This window comes from Camellia sinensis, chromosome 8 (assembly GCF_055761805.1).
Source record: "Camellia sinensis isolate YWXY chromosome 8, ASM5576180v1, whole genome shotgun sequence".
NCBI classification, from domain to species: domain Eukaryota; kingdom Viridiplantae; phylum Streptophyta; class Magnoliopsida; order Ericales; family Theaceae; genus Camellia; species Camellia sinensis.
In genome coordinates, this window is record NC_138968.1 from 154,113,046 (window position 1) to 154,121,267 (window position 8,222).

Consider the following 8,222-nt stretch of genomic DNA (forward strand, 5'->3'; position numbering starts at 1 on the left):
TGCTCACGCTTCCTTGCTCCCGCTCCCGCTTCGTGCAACTAAGGCTAATAGAGACAACGTGCTTGCTAAGAATTCCCATGGTGTTTTTGGGCTTGGTGATGATGGGAATCTTGTGTTTTTCGATGGAAGAAGAAGCGTTGTTTGGTCATCAAATGCAACAACTGCCAATTTGGGCTTGGTGATGATGGGAATCTTGTGTTTTTTGATGGAAGAAGAAGAGGTTTGGTCATCAAATGCAACAACTGCCACTTTGGCCATGAACTCCACAATTGCAGTGCTGTTAGATACTGGAAACTGTGCTATGGCAGAGTTTTGATCATCCAACTGATACATTCATGCCTGGCATGAGATGAGACTTAGGTTGGATAGGAAAATTGGCTGGCAAAGCCTTCTATACTCATGGACAGACAATGCAGATCCTCAGCCAGGAATGTTCTCCGAAGGTATAGATCCAGAAGGGCGTCCACGAATTTTCATTTGGAAGCAACATGATACATATTGGAGAAGCAGTGTGTATGACTATAGTTTGTCTTATGTAGGATAAAAATCTCAAGAGTTTGCCTCCTACTTCACTTTCATTGCAGAAGGTGATGAAATTTATCTAACTTTCAGTGTCTCAGAAAACTTGATTAATATAAGAGCCATGTTAACTCCTAGAGGGCAAGCTGAGCTGCTGTTATGGGAGCAAAGTAACAATTCATGGGTAGTTTTATGGCAGGTTCCATTAGTTAAATGTGATTTTTATGGGTATTGTGTTCTGTTTAGTAGCTGTGATGAAAATGGTTTGCATAAATTCTGCCGTTGTTTGGAGGGTTTTGAGCCCAAATATCAGAAGGAATGGAAGCTTGGAAATTGGACAGGAGGCTGTACCAGGAGAACGACACGGACATGTGATATAGGAGATCAGTTTTCTAAGTTAGAAAGGATGAAATTTCCTGATTATTCAGTATCTCTGGGAAATATGACTACTGTTAGTCAATGTGAATTACAATGTAGTAAGAACTGCACTTGCGCGGCTTATGCTTATACTAATGTGAGCAGTGAAACAGTGAGCTGTATGCATTGGTTTGGGGATATCGTGGACCTAAAGGGTAATTACATCAATGGCGAAGATCTTTATGTCCGCAATAATGACTCTGATCAAGGTATGTATGATATCTTGCCCAATTTCTGTTCATACATCTATGATTGATTAATATTAATTGAGATTAATTTGATGTGCAGTTGGCAATGGTAAGTTGACACATAAAAGCAGAAGTGTCATTGCAATTGCAGCAGCTGCCATCTCTACTGGATTGCTTCTTATTTGCAGCTTTGGCTATGTTTTGAGGAGATGGATGAGAAGCCGAGGTATATTACATGCTTTTGCACTTGTAGTTTCTCATGCATGGTTTTGCTTCACTGATTACTCTGAATCCAGGGAGGGTAGATCGAAGTGCACATGAGCTTGATGCCAACTCTAAAGCATCGGTTGATGATTTAAATAATGGAGAATTGTTGTTGTTCAGTTTGAGAAGTATATTAGCTGCTACTGACAACTTTTCTGAAGCAAACAAACTTGGAGAGGGTGGGTATGGCCCTGTTTGTAAGGTAACACATTTCCATAATTGTAATATATATTCAAGTACTGGGAGTTGTGAAACATTCATATATTTCATCCTTTTTTTCTTTTTTAAATTCAGGGGTATTTGCCTGAAGTGCAAGAAGTAGCCGTAAAAAAGCAATCAAAAACATCATTACAAGGAACAGAAGAGTTTATGAATGAGTTGAAATTTATTGCCGAACTCCAACATAAAAATCTTGTCAGGCTTTTGGGTTGCTGTGTTGAACAAGAGGAAAAGATACTGATCTACAAGTATATGTGCAATGGAAGCCTAGACAAATTGCTATTTTGTACACACGTTTACCTCTTTTCTGAAACTTTTGATAAACAATTTCTGTAAGTTTTATAGTCTCTGATTTTCAATTTCCCATCACTGATTTTGTATTGGTTTTCCATTAGATCCTTCTAAGCAAGCTAATCTGGACTGGACTGGACTAAACGCTTCCAGATCATAGAAGGGATTGCTTAAGGTCAAATCTACCTGCACAAGTATTCTAGATTGAAAGTCATTCACAGGGATTTAAAAGCAAGCAATATTCTGTTGGATGAAGCAATGAATCCCAAAATTTCGGACTTTAGAACTGCAAGGAGTTTCGGAATAAATCAAATTGAAGCAAATACCAGGTGGGCCGTGGGCACATAGTAAGAATAGCAGATATTCCCATTTGTATGAATTTTGAATGAGATAACCTTATTTGTACTGATGCTACCACTACTATTTCATCAACATGGTTACATGTCACCAGAATATGCGTTATACGGTAAATTTTCTAAAAAATCAGATGTATTTAGGTTTATAGTGTTAATGTTAGAGATCGTGAGTGGCTAGAGAAACCCTAGTTTTCATCTCACCAAACTCTTGCTAACCCTTTTAGGATGGGTAAGTATCCGTTGTCTCTTTGGTTATCCTCTTATGTTGGTTGTTGGTTGTTGGTTAGTTGGATATATAAGATAATTAATTAGTTTTGAAATTTTAATTTTTGATGGCTTTGACTCTTTACTGTGTGAAGGCATGGGAGAATTGGAAACAAGGTAGCTATTTGGAGTTCATTGATCCGTCAATAAAGGATACATGCAACTTTAAGGAGGCAATGAAGAGTATTGTTGTGAGGCTTTTGTGTGTTCAAGAATTTCCAGGTGATCGACACAATGTATGATGCAGTTCTCATGTTGAGCACTGAAAATGCCTTGATTCCATCACCCAAAGAACCAGCCTTTTCAACTTGTAGTAGTTCTAACACTGTCAACTATCCTTCTAAAACATCGAGTAGCTATTCCAACAATGAGGTGACAATTAGCATGCAAGACGCTCGATAGAAGCTCTCAATTTTTCTATTTTCATTTGAAGTATTTATGTTATGGTGGTAGTATTAACAGGTGCAAAAGCATACAAATGATGAAATTGTTGCCTACTCAGTCTTAAGTTTTATTGAATAAATCAGATTCCATCAAACTCAAGTGCCTTTTTAAAATTTTCCCATTCAAGTCTTCTTAGGTTCCGAGTCCCAATCTAAAATTTTCACACTGAATATTCTTAGGTTTTCCTGCATCTTTCCTTTCAGTTACTGTGCATGATTAAGGGTAGCTGTCATAAGTCAAACATGTGTTTTGAATAATTATTGAAGCTGTCCATGCTCAACCCGCTTGAGGCCTATTCCAACTAATCTTCTTCAACCAATAATTGGACGAGGTTTGTCATCATAACAATTTGATTAGTGGTCGATCTGCTAGCATAATCTTTTTTTTTGTTTTGTTTTGGCCTTTAATAGGCATAGGATGAGACTGCATCAAAAATTCTTTTTAAATCTATGTTGAATCTGTGAAGGGCTTACTTTAGATGACTGAAAATTTTATTGTCCGTCTTCTTTGACAGTTGAAATTGAGAATCTGAGATAGATCTTGGATGACTTCTCACAATCATAGATTATAATAAATTTCAGAAAGCTTGGAATTAGCAAGTTGTTTCGCATGTTGACTTGTTTTGATCTGAAGTCATCTATCTAGGATTAATAATCCAAGTTGGTTCTGAAAATTTTACTAATTTAATCTATCTGTTTTTTTGGAAAAACACTAGTTTAATTTTAATTGACTATAAAAACCAATAGCCTACTAGGAAGCCACTCACAAGCTATAGAAATCAGTTGTATTCAGTAGTTCGACCCATTCAAAGATGGAAAACATTTTATTATCATTCTGTAGACTTCGGCATTAGATCATAATTGATAAGTCTTTTTTAAACCAGAAACAATTCACAAAACATATTGGTAAACTCAAAATGTGACATGTTCTGTTTTTACATCAGTACTTTTTGCAATTCTTTCAGAACAATCGCTCTAATGTCATAATAAAATGATATCAATTTATTTATTTATTTAAAATTCAAAATGGCTCATCAACAATAACAATTCCACAAGCTTATGGTATGATAATTGCTTTACTGATTCTCTATCAATTGGATTTGCATTGAAATCTTTGGAAGACTCCAATTTTTGTTATTACTTGTTGCCTAATGGTGAATGGCATTTGTCTTATTTACCAAATTGTTCTGCACTCTATGACTGAATCGCAAATTTATATCTATTTATTATCTAACCAGAATGGTAAAAGTAATTTTGAAGGTAGATTCTTATGTCTTGCTTCAATCTTGTTATAAGCAAAATGGATGCAGAAAATTTGGATCTTAATATGAGTTTAATATATGAGTAGGATTACAAATTCACCCTTATCAACTCAGAAATTATTTAAAATTTTCATTGTGTTTTAGATTTATTTTACACATAGACTTTACAATACATAAATTCAATCTCAACCACACATTTCCATTTAAGGTAAACTAGTGTTTCACCCGTGCTATGCACGAGTTGTGTTTATAATTATTTGTATATATGTGAATTGCGAATTTTAATTTTTTTTTCACACAAAAAGGGAATATAACAAATGCAACTTATTTTCAATCAATTATGTTTACTTTTATTCAAAATTTAAAAATAATGTACGGGCAAAATTTATAACTAAATTAAGAAAAAAATTTATTCCTAACGATATTTTTTTACTTCTATATAAATACTTAAAAAAATAAATCTAAAAAAGGTAGTCAATATAAATATTATGCATTAAGTAAAAAAATGTGGTTAGCATAACAATTATACTTACATAAATTTACAATAGTTTTTGTAAAACCCAAGTTGTGTGTAGGATTATTTTATTGGATAGATTAGTAATTAAATTAATTTATATGAATCATTTATTAATATCAAAGAATTAGTTATGAGATGACATTATATTTTCTATTACTTGGATGGGTAATTTTGTAACTTTGAGAAATTAGGTTAATAAGCCCACCTGTTGTGGCTTTAAGTCTTGGAAAACAAACAAAACAGAGGCTGGGAATTGCTCCATAGGCGGCTAGGGTTTGAGAAGGTAAAAGAAAAAAGAAAAGAAAAAGAGATGAGAGGTTCAAGTGAGGCTGCAATAGGGATTGGAGGCAGCACGTTGGTGATTTTGGGACACCCATTGGTTAAGATAAAATCTGTCTTTACTGTTAATTATTAAGTTTATGTTGAGGAATTTAACAATCGATACATTAAGGGGATTTGGAAGATCTATAGGTGCCTACTTAGGTTTTGAGAATTGGGTGCAATGTGTAAATGTAACTTTGGGTGGGTAATAGAAACAATGGCGTTTTGTATCATGGGTAAGGGTGTGCTTGGTTATAAAGTTGGGTTGAATGGTTTGATTACTTGGATATTAAAGCAATACATTAATCTAGTATGGTGGGGCTTTTGTGGGTGTATGTAACACGTAAAAATATTAATTTATTTGAGGTTTTGTTTATTAGGTTTGGGTGATTAAAGTGGTAGAGCTGAGTGTTTGGAGTTGGTGTTGGAATATTATTTCTAAGCGTTTGGTGTAAGTAACCCTCTATCACTATTGGTTCATTTTTATTCCTACTGAATCGTTTAAAATTATAAATATTTATTTATAGCCTTCATGTTCTCTTAAAATAAAATATGGGTCAAGTATAAAACAAGATCGAATATTATTACGAAAGTTATTTGAATATTTTGTGAAACTATTCTGAAAATTGTACCAAATGTTTATTCCAAAAATATCGAATATTTTATTTAAAAGTTGTGTATTGTTTGAATTTTGAACATCACTCTAGTCTGACTATGATTTGGATCCTAGCCAACGGGGGTTATTTATTGGCACAAAAATTAGTTTCTTTTGGGGCTTTACCACCGGCCTATGTGTGGTTTTGGGCCTTGTCACAGGCTAAGTGACCGTAGTCACCAAGACTTGGGTTTTGTGAATCAAATCATTGAACCATCTGAATATCGAACCATCGATTTCAACAACGAATTTACTTTGAATTATCTTGTTGGCTTTTCAATTAAAATATATTGTACATTGTTTATTTTTAGCTATGAAATCATCTTACAAATAATTGTTCATTTATTGAATTGTAACAAAAATTATAGTTATTGGTTATCAACTATTTATTTATTTATTTTTGTATACTTGATCCAGCTAGCAGTGATTGTTGCTTATTTACTGGGCTGTCTAGCTTACCTTATTTTTTTTTCCAGATTTTGAGGAGTAGAGCTGCGCGGGATTTTTACTCGGGGGAGTGCCGAGAGTAGAACTATGATTTAAGTACTTGAATTATTTTTTATTTATTTATTAGTGGACTTGGTGGACAATTTCATATGATAAGAATTATCTATTTGTATGGTTTTTAGTATTATGATATTTAAGGATTTAATTTGAGTATTTTACATTGTTGGTTATGTGTTAGACTCTTAGCCTTGCATGCTCACTTAAATGAGTGTGCGGTGTTGTCACGGAGCTTGGGGCGTGACAATTTTAATTTCAAATTCAAATTAAAAAAAAAGCTATTTTAAAATCATTTTATTTAACTAGTACCAAAGCCTCAGAGGAGATGAGTGAAATTTTTTATTTAGATAGTTTATTGGTTGATTTGATAGTTTTTATCTTTGTGCTCAATTCAAACGGGTAATATGTCATTTTGGATAGTCAATCAATGCAATTTGCGCAAAATTAACGGCGTGGAGGAATCTTGATATTGTCAGAAAAAATCAATGCAATTTCTATAATTATTAAAATCACAGGAAACGTTTCTATATTTGCTAGAAACCTTAAGAGAGATAAATGTAATTTACTTCAATATTTATATGGGTATATGATGGGTGATTTTACTTACACCACTATTTAACCTCTTTACACCATTCATTTCATTACACCACTAAAAAAAAAAAAAATTCTCGTTACACCCCCAATATATTACCAAAACTAACCCTAAATTAGTTATTTCATCTCTTTACGCCACTAATTTTGATAACACGGTGCTAAACAATTTACATTATTCCGGTGTTATGTTGTCGGAAAAAATAGATCTCTCCAGCATTTTGTTGCTATACATTTACAGAGACACTTTCTTCCAAACAATGATTTTTTAATTTGTGGTGGGCTATTCGATAATACAACGCTAATTAATTTGACTTACTCCAGTGCCATGTTACCGAACAATATTTTTTTTCCTAGCATTATGTTGCCGTCCAATTAGATGATAACAAGAAATTAATTTGGCCCACTTGTGAAGTGCAAACTTAGTGATACATTGTCATACAAATGGGATTACTGTAGTGTCATGTTGCCAAACTACAATAGAGTTGTCTAGGCCGTGTCATTGTATATTGAAAGATTTACTTTTTCTTTGAAGAATCCATAAAAAAAATTCATAAATCAAACACGCATCCATAAAATCATACATAAAAAGTATCCATAAAATTATTCATAAAAACAACAAGTATACGAATATCCATAAAGTATCCATAAAATCTGTCATTGTTTGCATCTATCAATCAAACATGTTATCACAATTCGTCTTGGTAATTTGTAGGTAATTTTTTCCCCTTTAATAGAAATAGACGTCTACACTTTTTAGAACATGTCAACCTCAATCGTTCCCCATTGATCTTTCTATTGTCTCTATAGTAACCACTTTTTTTACAAGCAAGTGTAAGTCTTGGTTTTTTGTCATTGCCTCCCTGCATCTAATGTCTTTATAATAATATCAAATCCAGTCTTCTTTCCAACGTCAGAAGCCCATTTAATTAATGCTTCATAACTACCAAAAATCTAAAGATAATAAATACATTTATACGTCAAATTATTAATAAAACTCAATACAAATTAAAAATAAGAAAAAATCGGATTCATAAAAAAAACTTAACAAACCTCTTCTGTAATGAATTTATAAGTAGAGTCTACTAATATTGCAGTACTTGCGTTGTTGCAATGAGTATAAGTATAATCCTTCCAGGCAAAAAAATAAAAATAATAAAAAAATGAAACTGAAAATACATGGTAATGAGAAGCCAAACAAATTTAAAAAATTCGGTTTGGGGTTACCGGAAATGTATCTTTTATTCGGTAGTTGGTTACCAGACTTATATTTTTTGTTCGATAATGTGATGCCGGACTATTTTATTTTGTTCGATTTCGAACCACCGAACGAAAATCGAACACCAGTCCAAAAAAAACGAAACAAAAACCTACCAAATAAAAAAAAAAACTCACAATTTCACTTTTTTGA

The 8,222-nt window shown here is 33.0% G+C and overlaps 2 pseudogenes across 1 annotated transcript; both read left to right on the forward strand.

The window, feature by feature from the left end:
- Nucleotides 1–323: 323 nt before the first annotated feature.
- On the forward strand, nucleotides 324–1,192 carry LOC145798196 (S-locus-specific glycoprotein BS29-2-like; annotated as a pseudogene).
- Nucleotides 1,193–1,217: 25 nt separating this feature from the next.
- Nucleotides 1,218–2,400, forward strand: LOC114269211 (G-type lectin S-receptor-like serine/threonine-protein kinase At1g67520; annotated as a pseudogene). Its single transcript, XR_014338473.1, has 4 exons — nucleotides 1,218–1,350; nucleotides 1,421–1,590; nucleotides 1,683–1,893; nucleotides 2,003–2,400. The product of XR_014338473.1 is annotated as a G-type lectin S-receptor-like serine/threonine-protein kinase At1g67520 (transcript).
- The last annotated feature ends 5,822 nt before the right edge of the window (nucleotides 2,401–8,222 follow it).